Source organism: Rattus norvegicus, chromosome 19, assembly GCF_021556685.1.
Source record: "Rattus norvegicus strain SHRSP/BbbUtx chromosome 19, alternate assembly SHRSP_T2T, whole genome shotgun sequence".
Taxonomy (NCBI): Eukaryota; Metazoa; Chordata; class Mammalia; order Rodentia; family Muridae; genus Rattus; species Rattus norvegicus.
Genome location: NC_141552.1, coordinates 47667154 through 47678849, shown reverse-complemented (window position 1 = coordinate 47678849; position 11696 = coordinate 47667154). Strand labels below are relative to the sequence as shown.

General features: G+C 36.1%; 1 long non-coding RNA gene across 2 annotated transcripts in view; it reads left to right on the top strand.

The window, feature by feature from the left end:
* The first annotated feature begins 905 nt into the window (after positions 1-905).
* Positions 906-11696, top strand: part of LOC147999431 (uncharacterized) — a 171751-nt gene continuing 160960 nt past the window's right edge. Inside the window, exon 1 of one of the 2 annotated variants that reach the window (XR_015644109.1) lies at positions 906-1211. This is a non-coding gene — a long non-coding RNA (uncharacterized LOC147999431). The remainder of the gene's footprint in view (positions 1212-11696) is intronic. The other variant, XR_015644110.1, reaches the window with a different exon arrangement.

Genomic DNA, 11696 nt, shown 5'->3' with positions numbered 1-11696 from the left:
AGGCTATTGATATTGCCCGTGGGTGCCCCCAACCCTAGAGACGGAAGGTAAGGTCCTATTGATGAACACACAAAGCATTTGTACTCAGGACCACAGAAGACCCAAGGTAGATATGAACTGAATGCCTTCTTCCTGAGGACTGTCTTTTATGATACCAGAAAGTGCTATACAAGCTTCCCAAAAAAGGAAGCCACCAATAGTCTTATGTGGCTACAATGCTTAAGAAGTGCAAGTATGACCAACCAGGATGGCATGATTACCCTATGGGTATGGTAGTGGCATATATACCTTGACCATAACAAGCCTCTCACTGAGGACTTTAGACCTGACCGACAAAAGGAAAATCATGCTCAGTACTGGAAACCTAGCCAACTACCTGGGATTCGTGAAGTTACAGAGAGACCCTAGAACTGCTACGTCACCAATAGAAATCCCTAACTTTTTCCTAAATAGTTATTCTTAATTATTTTTTTATAAAGTCAGAGCCAATGCTATTTTGTGCTGAACCAAAATTTTGGTACCATGAAAAGGTGTCTGGCTACAATTCTTGTGACTGAAAGTTAAATTTTGTAACATCACTTTTCACTCACTTCTTGGAAATATGCTCAACAAATAAACAAGGTCGTCAACCACTTTCCTGTGAGCATATGGACAGTGCAAATTGGACTTAGTGGGTTATCAAGAAAAGAAAGATGAGAATGTGGAAGAGATGACAAGTTAGGAGGAGACTGGGGGTAGACATTATCGAGATACATTCTATGGAACTCCCTCTTTGGCTAAGCAACGCAACCAGAGTAGAACAACCTTTGGTTCTAGGCTAACTATGTTGAACAGAACAGAGAACGTTCGAAAACAGATACTCCTCAACGTCACAGTGGGAAGCAAACATATCCCAGAGAACCTTCTGGCGGTTGTCCCAGGAGTCTTGCCAATCCTGGCAGCTCCCCGAGCTAGGTGGTCCTGGTCCTCAGGGGTGCTACTACAAGGGTCCTGCTGCTCCCACAGAGAAGTAGGCTAGAGAATTCATAATGTTGTGAGGAGTGAGAAGAGGGACCACTAATTATTTGAGCCTGTCAGGGCAACTATGATTGGGAGAGTGCTCTGGGGGCAGAGCTAGGCAGACAAGAAGGGTGGGGTGGGCGACTCCACAACCACTAAAGAGGATTGAAGGTTCTCTAGCTGCAGAAGGTGACCCTGAGCCTGAAGTTAAGGTGAGCCTGTTTTTGGGGCTTTTGAGTTCTCTTGGGTGAGGGTAAAGAGAAATTGGAAAAAAATGCATATTTTCATTCCCCCAGATAATAGTATTTTACACAGTAGAATATACCATAAAATGTTTGGACTGCATTTCAACGCGATAGAAAATAGAATAATGTCTGGCTCTTCAATGTGATAGAAAATAGAATAATGTCTGGCTCTTTCAGGTTTTTCATTCTGTGCATTCTTGTATGTGCTAGTAGGCAGCTGGCCTCACATTGATCTAGGTACTCAAATTGTGAAGGCACACGTGGGTGGGGCTTAAAGCTGAGACAGTCGCTTCTGTACTGCCACCCCAGGAAGTCTCACAAGGCGCCATTGCTGATTTTGAACGCACATCTGCAGTGAGGAAGCATTGAAAACAGTGAAGGCAACTCTGAAATAAAACCCTGCAGTAGAACAGTCAAATGGGGGATGAGACCACTTCATATAATTTTAAAAATTTGGGGAGGGGGCAATTATCGGTGATATTTAGTGATCAGAATCAGGATTTAAATAGCTTAATCCTAAAATGATCCGATGCTAATTATGCTATTCCAGTTTGAGTGCTTTAGTTTCTCTTTAGGAAGTTGGTTGAGAGTTTCTTTTTCCCTCTCTCATTTGAAAGAATGCAGTTTGGGGAGTACTAGTGTGCACAATAGTTAGTTCCCAGAGATTATCAGTGCTCTTAGTATCTTTACTGTCCCACTAAATATATATATATATATACATATACACACATATATATACATATATATACATATATATATGTATGTATATGTATTTAGATCTGTTTTGTAGGTTAGTAAACTGAAGTTCAGAGAAAGGGTTTTGCCAGGGTCACACTGTTATTGATGGCAGAGTCAAGACATAATCTTAACAGACCTATCCATTTTCCAGTGTTTTCCCTCTTAGTTACAACTCAGTGAGGTTGCCCAAGAATGGTTTCGAGATGATTTTATTTTAAATCTGCAGAAGAGACAACCTCCATGCCAGTGGCTTGAGAAGAATGCAACATTTGATAATAATGCACTTAATAGGTAGCAATGAGGGGAATATAATACTTGAAGAACTATTTCCCCCATCTCTTTGAAGGATTAGTCATTTGTTTACTTTGTCCATTCACTTCATGCCCTTTTAGAGTCAAGACCCTTTAGAGAAACAAGCACTCCTATTTATGCAGAAGGAACTTGTACTCTATCAATTACTTATTGCCAACCCTATCCCTCAAGGCAACAGGTCTTTAGAAACAGTGAAGGCTTAGATTCTAAATATTTTAGGCTTTACAGCCGTATGGTTTTCAGAGACAAGGACTCAACTTTGCTCTTCTGTCTTTGTTTGGAGATGGATGCTTTTTGAGGAAAGAGAGACTTATTTAGTTAAACTGTAAACTGATTCATATAGCATGGTGTTAGTGTTTGAATTAGGTCCTCTTGGCTGTATCATAATATTATAGAGAATAAAAGAATCCTAGATAATGTGTGAATGAATGGTGTATGGCTGAATCCCTGGGAACAAAGCCAAGGGGATTGGGTTCCCTGACAGTGCTCATTTGCCAATTCCTGTTTTAGACTATGGAGTAATTTCTAGATCACTTTTCTTGACAATGACTGGCATGTGTTAAGGTATATGCTCTGTATCAGATCCTTCACAAACATCACGCATGTGAGCAGAGGGGCTTTGGAGATTCCATTACTAAATAATATAGTTTGAACTAGGTTGTTGTAAATGTGCCACTGCTATTTTATTTTGAATTTTTGTCTACTGAAACACTTGAAAAGTTATCTCTTACCAGTTCTGTTACCCTTAATTACATTTTGTGTCTTCAGTTTTACTGAGTTCTCACATATTCAAATCATGATGAAAATCATGATTACTTATTTTTCCTGTGATTTGCTAAGTATGTACTCATTAATACTAATGTAAGATCATGGTTTCTGCTACCATGTCTGTTTAAAATTAGGAACATAAAAAGCCTAATGATCCTGAAGAATCCTCAAGAACAATCCAAAATTTCACAACATAAGTGTTTTGGGAAACACTCACCAAAGCTCTAGTGGGAAATATCGTCTACCTCTCCCTCTCCCTCTCCCTCTCCCTCTCCCTCCCTCTCCCTCTCCCTCTCTCTCCTTCTTCCTCTCCCTCTCTCCCTCTTCCTCTCCCTCTCCCTCTCTCCCTCTTCCTCTCCCTCTCTCCCTGTCCCTGTCCCTGTCCCTGTCCCTGTCCCTGTCCCTGTCCCTGTCCCTGTCCCTGTCCCTCTCCTTCTCCCTCTGCCTCTCTCTCAAGTATGCAGGTTCCAGCTGAAAGAATTAGACCAGATCAAATCAAAGGATGTAATTCTAGGGACATAGCTGATGTGTTTTCTGAGGCTTTGGTACTTGTTTTTACTAAAAAAGTTGTCAGATCCAATTTTTGGTGAGTCTACAGTGTTAATTATGAAGAAAATATTTGAGGGCATTGGTAGAACAATTGCATTTAACCAGATATATTTTCTTTTGAGTTAGTGTTTTAACTTTATCATGAAAGAAACTTAGCTGCGTTGTATAAAATGTAGTTTGTAGGGACAGTTACTAGGTTAAAGAGTTTACAGAATTCTCATAAAAAACTGGAATGATTACACAGAATGAAGAATTAGTTTGGCCATAATAACATTTCTGTTTCAGAATTTATAAAAATTATTTTACTTTATTTTCTTATAGGCTATGTAGATATTAATGTTGCCAATATTAAAGGAGAGAGTTTTTCACTGAAGTTAATATAATTTCTTGTGACCCTAAAAATACAGAACAAGAGAATGCTAGAGATGAAGGAATTAGTAGATTATTTACACCTGGGTTTCTCATCAGCAGCACTATTAATACCCTGGATTAGGTTGTTCAGTAATGGGAGGTGATGGTACATGATGCTGGTGAGTGCGAGGATGGAGCAGTCCTGGGCACTGAAGAATATTTAGCAGTATCTATGTTTTCTGCACCTGATATTCCTTCCATGTTGGATATAGTATGTTTGTAAAAGTCTTTGTATGTTGAAAAAAATGCTACTCTAGGGATGTCTTGGTGGGAGTCATCTTTGATTAAGAAACTGTGGCGTGGTACAGCCATCTTGCTATAAAATAATGTTGACCTTGTGCCTGCATTCAAAGAATTAAGAAGCGTTTCACTTAGTAGCATAGTTAGGACTAGTATGTTGTAAGTAATAGAAAGCAAAGAATGAAGTTATGGATATAATTCAAAGCCTCCATAGATAACACCGGCAAATTTAAAAAATGCATTTTTGGGGCTGCCATTTTGTTCTATGATCCTTTCTAGTCTTTCTTTTTCTAAGACTTTCAGATTTCTAAGACTTTCTATTGTATTGATCAATAGCACTAAGAAAATCAATGAACACATCACTTAATTTTATTGACTACATTTACACATAAACACTCTCATGTGTGCACATGCACAGCCATGCACATGCACACATGTGTACACACTCACACAATGAGACAGGGTGTTGCCTTGGTTGGCTTGAGCTCATGGAAGCTGGGGTTTTAGGTGTGTGTCCCTTTGTTATACTAGTTTGTTTGTTTACAAGACTTTCTCAATGAAGTATACTATGTTGATTCTGATAGAAGCATTTAATGTTCCAATGTCCTGTGATGAAATTCATTGACATCATTAATATCTGGTCCCTTTTGTCTATACCACTGAAGAGATGAACAAATCATTAGCATGAGCTCCTTTCTAAGTCTGCATCTGTTGTCTACGAGGAGATATTTCCTTAAGGCTTTGTCTTCTGTCTGGCATAGTCACAAAACAGACTATATTACTCTCTTCCTTAAATTTATTTTACATAAATACTCCTATTCAAACCTCTCAAAATGTATGTTTGATTCTTTTAAAAAATGTCCCAGTGAAGACTGGCAATATAATTCTATCAGGCAATGACAAATTCCATGTTCTTTTTGTTTTTCTGGGAGATACAAATACACACACACACACACACACATACACACACACACACACACACACACACACACACACACACACACACACACACAACCATACATATTGTCTCACCCCAGAAAGAAAACCCATGAAATATCAAAATAATGATCTCACAACATCCATCTGGACAATCAACTGTAGTCTCCTGTCAGTCTTCTCCCCTGAGTTGTTCAATTTTTTTCTATGCTGCTAGAGGTGGGGGACCCTCAAATATCTCCCAAGTGTTTCTTCTCCCAAACATGGGAGGCTTTATTTACCTCCTTAGTCAAATGAGATTCTCTCCTACAGGGAATATATCAACTTTGGGGGAAAGTGTCATACAAAAATGTATGTTTGTGTGTGTGTGTGTGTGTGTGTGTGTTTGTGTGTTTGTGTATGTATGTGTGTGTGTGTATGTTTGTGTATGTATGTATGTGTATTGGGTAGGGATGCAGATTCTTCTAGAGCATTTAGACAAGAAGTAGAATGGGCAACCAAGAACTTGGAGTTTCCTACAGTGGGAAGAAATTGACCTTCACCAATTTGTAGGACAGACGTCAGTGGGGAAAGAAGATCTTAGCAGATTAAAGCAAAAGACAGATGGTGGAGCCCTTGCATACTAAACCGAGAGACTTTAATTTTTATCCCAAGGACAAGAGAAAGGGTATAAATTGAGCAGACTTTATAGAAATCATCAACAAGAATCTATTTCCACAACTATACATGGTGTCAAGTACTTTAGTTTCTTGATCACAAAACTGTTCTTCAAAGTGACATGTGGTGGTGGCAGAGATAGCCGGACATTAAAAGACAGAGTGAACTGTGAGAGAAGAACCAACACACAAGGACATCGAGGCATTGCTACTTTCTAAAAGTATCTGTGGAATTACGCTGTGCCAAACATACTGATCAATGTCAAGTGATAATTTCATACAAGGGAATAAATACTTGATTCAGAAACTAACAGTTGGGAGCAGAACGTAGGAGTATGACCAGATCTTTCAGGCAAGAGAGAAAAGACAGTTTCTAAATTCAACTGAACTGGTGACCAAATTAACTTCTATTAGCATTTGAAGAAATAACCTTAGCCCTAACTAGAGCATGTACATTTGCAAAACAGTCTCAGTTTTGGAGAAAGCTGCTGCTGCTTCAGTTCTTGTTCTGTGGGATGGTACAGTCTGTCCCTGTTATGATGCCTCACTACCCCAAAGAAATAGAAAGATTGCAAACTGCGAAACTGGGAAACCAACAAAGCCAAGTTGTCCCGACTTCTGTAGTTTAGCCTTTGAATTGTCAGCTTACCCATGAACTGGGATATATTTAACACAGGAGGAGGTCTATATTGTTGTCCTTGAAATGTAGGATGCTTATTACTTTTTACAGATTTAATTAAACATATGATTGTTGTGTGCTATAGGAAAAAATTGTGGTCAGTGAATCAGAGGATGACTAAAATAATATTATATTGTGCTTTGATGTAAAACCAAAATCTGCATGAAAGAACAGGATCTGACAATAATGCCTGCCAATCAGAAGCTTTTTTCAAAAGTTGCCATATATATGCATATATATGAATATATATATAAGAGTATATACAAGAATATATATGAGTATATACAAGAAAAAAATATATATATATTCTTTTCAAAAAACAGCTGGCCTCCCAGTAATACCACTGAACTTAGTATAACAAGATGCAGTTAGACTAGGCACATATCCTCACATTAAGGCTGGATGAGGCAACACAGTAGAAAGTAAGTCCTAAGGTTTGATTTCTTTCTCTTGTCCCTTCATACAGACGAACAATAAGTTGAGAAAATTATTAGCAGTAAATCCAACTTAGTACCTTCCATGGAGGTATTGGACAAAATTTGTTTCCTATCACAAAGAAATAAGAATCTAGTATTTGTTCATATTACCTCCCAGACTTTGAAAAGCAGGCCACTTTTATTGCAAGCTAGAGAAATTATCCTTTTCAGGATTGTTTTTGGACACGTATACAGTTAAAGTGTTATTCAAAAGATTTAAAAATAAATGTTAAGTATTTGGCATAATATTTTGAGACACTTAGTTAAACTCAAAGGACTTCTGTAAATTTTCACATTAAAATATCAAATTCTTTTCAAATGAGACTTTGCAGAAATTCTCCTGTTCACATTGGCTTTGGTAATGATTCCATTCATTTAGTCTGCTCTATTCTTTCTTTAAGGTACTAATTTGATTCTCAGAAAATTAAGAAAGGCAATATGGTAAAAGGCAATTTTTCCTTTTATGTAAAAATATAAAGCCTTACTAATTTCCTTGCTTTAATTTTGCTTTCCAAGTGTGAACTTTTTTGAATCCACAAATGTTCATATTTTATTTTCCTGTTTTGGAGAGGAAGGGGTGGTTGTTAGCTCATGAATGGAATGCTTGGCAATGTGGTAGTTCTTTTTACACTGTTACTTGAAAAAGAAAAAAAAAACAGGTAAAACTTCTGCATATAACATAGAATAAAGAGAGTGTAAGTATAAACATTACAAAATAGAAGTAATGTAATAGTTTATGTAAGAACTGCATTAAAATAAGAGTAGAAACATTGCCCATGAAAAAGTCATGTTGACAAATGTCCAGAAAGAGAATGCTGGGCATAAAAGGGACTATGTTGGTAGACAGTGAGTGTTTGATTAACTGTGATTTCTAGAGAAAGAAATGCGCATTGTAGATGAAGTTCTGGTTCATTATTCATGTTTAAAATAAAAACTCCTACTGATACAATAATCATGATAATAATAGTTGGTTATTGAAGAAAGTTCTTAATTCTTTTCTTATCTATTATCATCTCATGTCATATTCACGCAGCTCTTCTGGAGAAATAGAAATCACAAAATATGCCCAATTTCTGTGTATTAATGTGCCATTATAAGGTAAAAATAAACATCAAATTAAATAAGATTATGACTGTTATAGTTTGTTTCTGATTAACTCAGAAATCATTATCTGAAAAGAACATTTTTATAAAAATGAAGGTAGGGACCTCTCATATAAAGTATGTTGGGATGCTTACAAGGTGCTCATACAGAATATAACATATATATTTTACCTTTAAAACTTGTTGTAGGGCAGACTTCTTAATTTTGGAAAATTGATTAAATGATTTTTACCATGTAGTGCTTTATGGTAATGATTTAATAAAAATTTTTGAAAAAAAAAAAAAACTCCTACTGAATAGTTTCCATATCCTACAAGCTGTTTTTAAACTAAAAATTATTACACTTACTATTCATCATTTATTTATTATGCTACATTTTATTATGTAATCAAAGTCAGAGGATACCTTGCAGGAGTTAGTTCTCCCCTTCACTATGGGTGTTCTAGGATTAAAGCTCAGGTCCCTGGGCTTGGCAGTCAGTGTCCATATTAAATGAGTCACTTCCCAGCTCCAGTTGCTTGCTTATAAGAGAAAAATTTCCAGTCTTTTTCCTGGCTTCCCAAACCGAAATACTCCTCCAGTGTCTGCTGCCCTAGTAGACTATGATTGTTGACTCTCAGACTCTAGCACTAGATAACTTTTTCACATGGTCAGGTGGAAATGTTTGCTTTTTGCCATTTCACTTGGCTTAGGATGCTCTGCCGTGAACGTCGGATTTCATTTTTTTTCCAGTTCTTTATTTCTCTAATTTATCACGTCTTTGTGCAGTGAGTGCTGGACTAGCCTTATTTGTATTTTAGACTCGATCCTTACCCTCTTTGGATCATCTTCGCTCCTCTGTCATATGAAGGCATAGTCAAAGAAGTGCATCTTTGTGGACATTGCGTAGATTGTGCACTGTAGGGACACTGGGAGGAAACAGTTGAGTGCAGAAGTTTTACTGATATGTGTTTATAGGAGATAGTTCTCTAATGAGACAAATGGCAGAATAGAGAGCTAGGAAATCTTACCTGCAATAGCATAGAAATGGAGGTCTCTCTACCTATGCTGTAGGATGCTATGGGTATAAGGTGGGGCCCAAGGGATTGTTGCAAATTGAAGCATATGCTTCAGGCATTTGTTTTCTGTATTAGCCATGAATTATCTGTTCATGACTCCAAGGTGTGGCTTTGACCTAGGACAAGGCCCTTCTCTGTGGCATTAGTCAGGGCCATTGCAATGAGCCATAAACTAGTGATGAGCTCAGATGAATTCATGCATTGCCCTTGGAACTACAGTTCTTTTTTTTATTTTTCCTAGAAAATAGTAGGCATTACAAGCATTATAAACCACCCACTAGAGCTATAAACATTGTCACAATTCTAAATAATCCCTTGGGGCCTTGGTTAGAAATCATTGATAATCACTAAATTAAAAGACTGCTTATATCTACTATGGCTTTAAGGCTTGTGGATGAATGGGTGCATTGTGGATTAGAATAGCAAATCCGGCATGGCTCAAATAATACTGACTGAATATAAATAGTTATGTGCAACTACTACTGCAAAGAACATGGAGGATATTTAGAATGTTGCTATCTATTGCCCTGTAGAGCAGTTGAACCAGTATATATTCTCATTAGCAATCTAACACTCATGGGTTTTTAAAATCTGCTAATTTGAATTTTTATGAATTTTCACTAATGTTGTGGAGGAGGCTCAAGAAGGCAGGTAAAGAATTGGGGCTTGTGTAATCTAGGTTATGCCGCTGTGCATATTTTTATCTGGGTTTCTCCAGTGCTTCTAGAGATCTCTAAGAATAAAGGAGAGAGCTGGACACTTTATAATTCATATTTAAGAAAGACTAGAGTACTTAAAAAAGTGATTACTGAGAAGAACATGGAAATATTTTAAGTTTTGACTATGCAATTTAAACTCTCTTGGAGGTAACCCTTTTATTCCAATTTAATGAATTTAGATTAGTTCAACTCTGTCATATTAATATCTACCAATGGTTCAAAAAGTGATATCTGCTGTTAATTTAATCCTGTTTCCAAGGGCCAGCTCTTGATAGGATTGGCAGCTTCCCAGAAGAAAGCGTGGGCATGGATACTAAAATAACCAACCAGTTTTCAGTGTGTGTGTTTCAAGAACAGGATTGGAGATTTGAAAATTATTGTATAAAGGATCCATATTTTATGTATGTACCAAACAATATGTTGTGGCCCACAAGATTTGTTGTTAACCTTGGGATCTTTCACTTTTCTTTTTTTGTTTATAATTATAATTTGTTCAGTAATAATGTGTCATCACATTTTGGTATATATAGACACCATGATATTGAATACATTTTCAGAAATAGTTAATTTAATAGTACACATAAGATATTAACTCTAAGCTACCCATGCTTTTTCAAACAGAAATTGTCCTATGCACCCACTTATAGCACCTGCTTATAATTTATAAGAGCCGGGTCCTGTATTTTGTATTTTAATAATAAATTTTAGAAACAACTAATTTATTTTAGATATGAACAAGCAATACTGAAAAGATTGGTGTATCTTTCTATAACAGCAGAAATAAAACCAAAATTGTTTTATAAAAACAAATAGTCTCCCCTATAGTTGTTTATGAGCTTATTAAAAAGAAGAACATTTTTATGTTTTAATATAAAATCTTTTGCTGTTTCACATAATTATTAAAAGAATAAAGCAAGGCTCATTGACAGAAGGTCATGAAAACAAAAGAAAAATAACCATGTTAATTTTAATGGACTGTTCCAATTTTTCACTTACCACAGTACTTTCCCTTTGTGTGTGTGTGTGTGTGTGTGTGTGTGTGTGTGTGTGTGTGTGTGTGTAAGTGCAGATGTCTGAGGAGGTCAGGGGACCTTGGAATCCTGCCAAAAGAACTCAGGTCCACTGTAAGAGCAATATATGCTCTTAATCATTGAGGAATCTCTCCAACCCTTCTTATGGATTTTTGATATTTCCTGTCTGTTTTTAAACATAGTATTAAAAAAGTGTGAAAATGAGTTGTATAATGCTATAAATTATTTTGTTCTGTTATAGAACCACAGTAATACATCAAGAACAATGTTTTAAATATTGACATGCTATTTTCTTAAGAATGAGAATATTTTATGATGCTTAAATAATATAATTTGATCAATACATAAGTTGCTTAAAAGCTGTCATTATTTTAAATAATTTTTTAATAAATAACTTGCTTAAAACTCATTGAGTGTTGTCAAATTAGTTTCTTAGATACATCCTTGTGCTGGAATGACTGTTTGAAAGCAAACCTTTTGAATTTGATACATAATTTCAGATTTTTTTTCAGAAAATTTGTAACAATTTGCACTCTCTAATAATGACATGAGGAAATAAATTACATCCTTTTAAGTATTAATAATATCAATACTTGACAAGCAGATGAAAATGTGTTATTTTATTGTCTTTTGATCATTAGTGAGATTGGAAATTTTCATTAGTGAGTACTTGCATTATTTTGTATGGTCTTTTGACTAAAAAACTAAATTGTTCCTTTTTAATAAAAATAGATTCAAAAGTACATGGTAGTGATTAGACATATTAGTCCTGTATA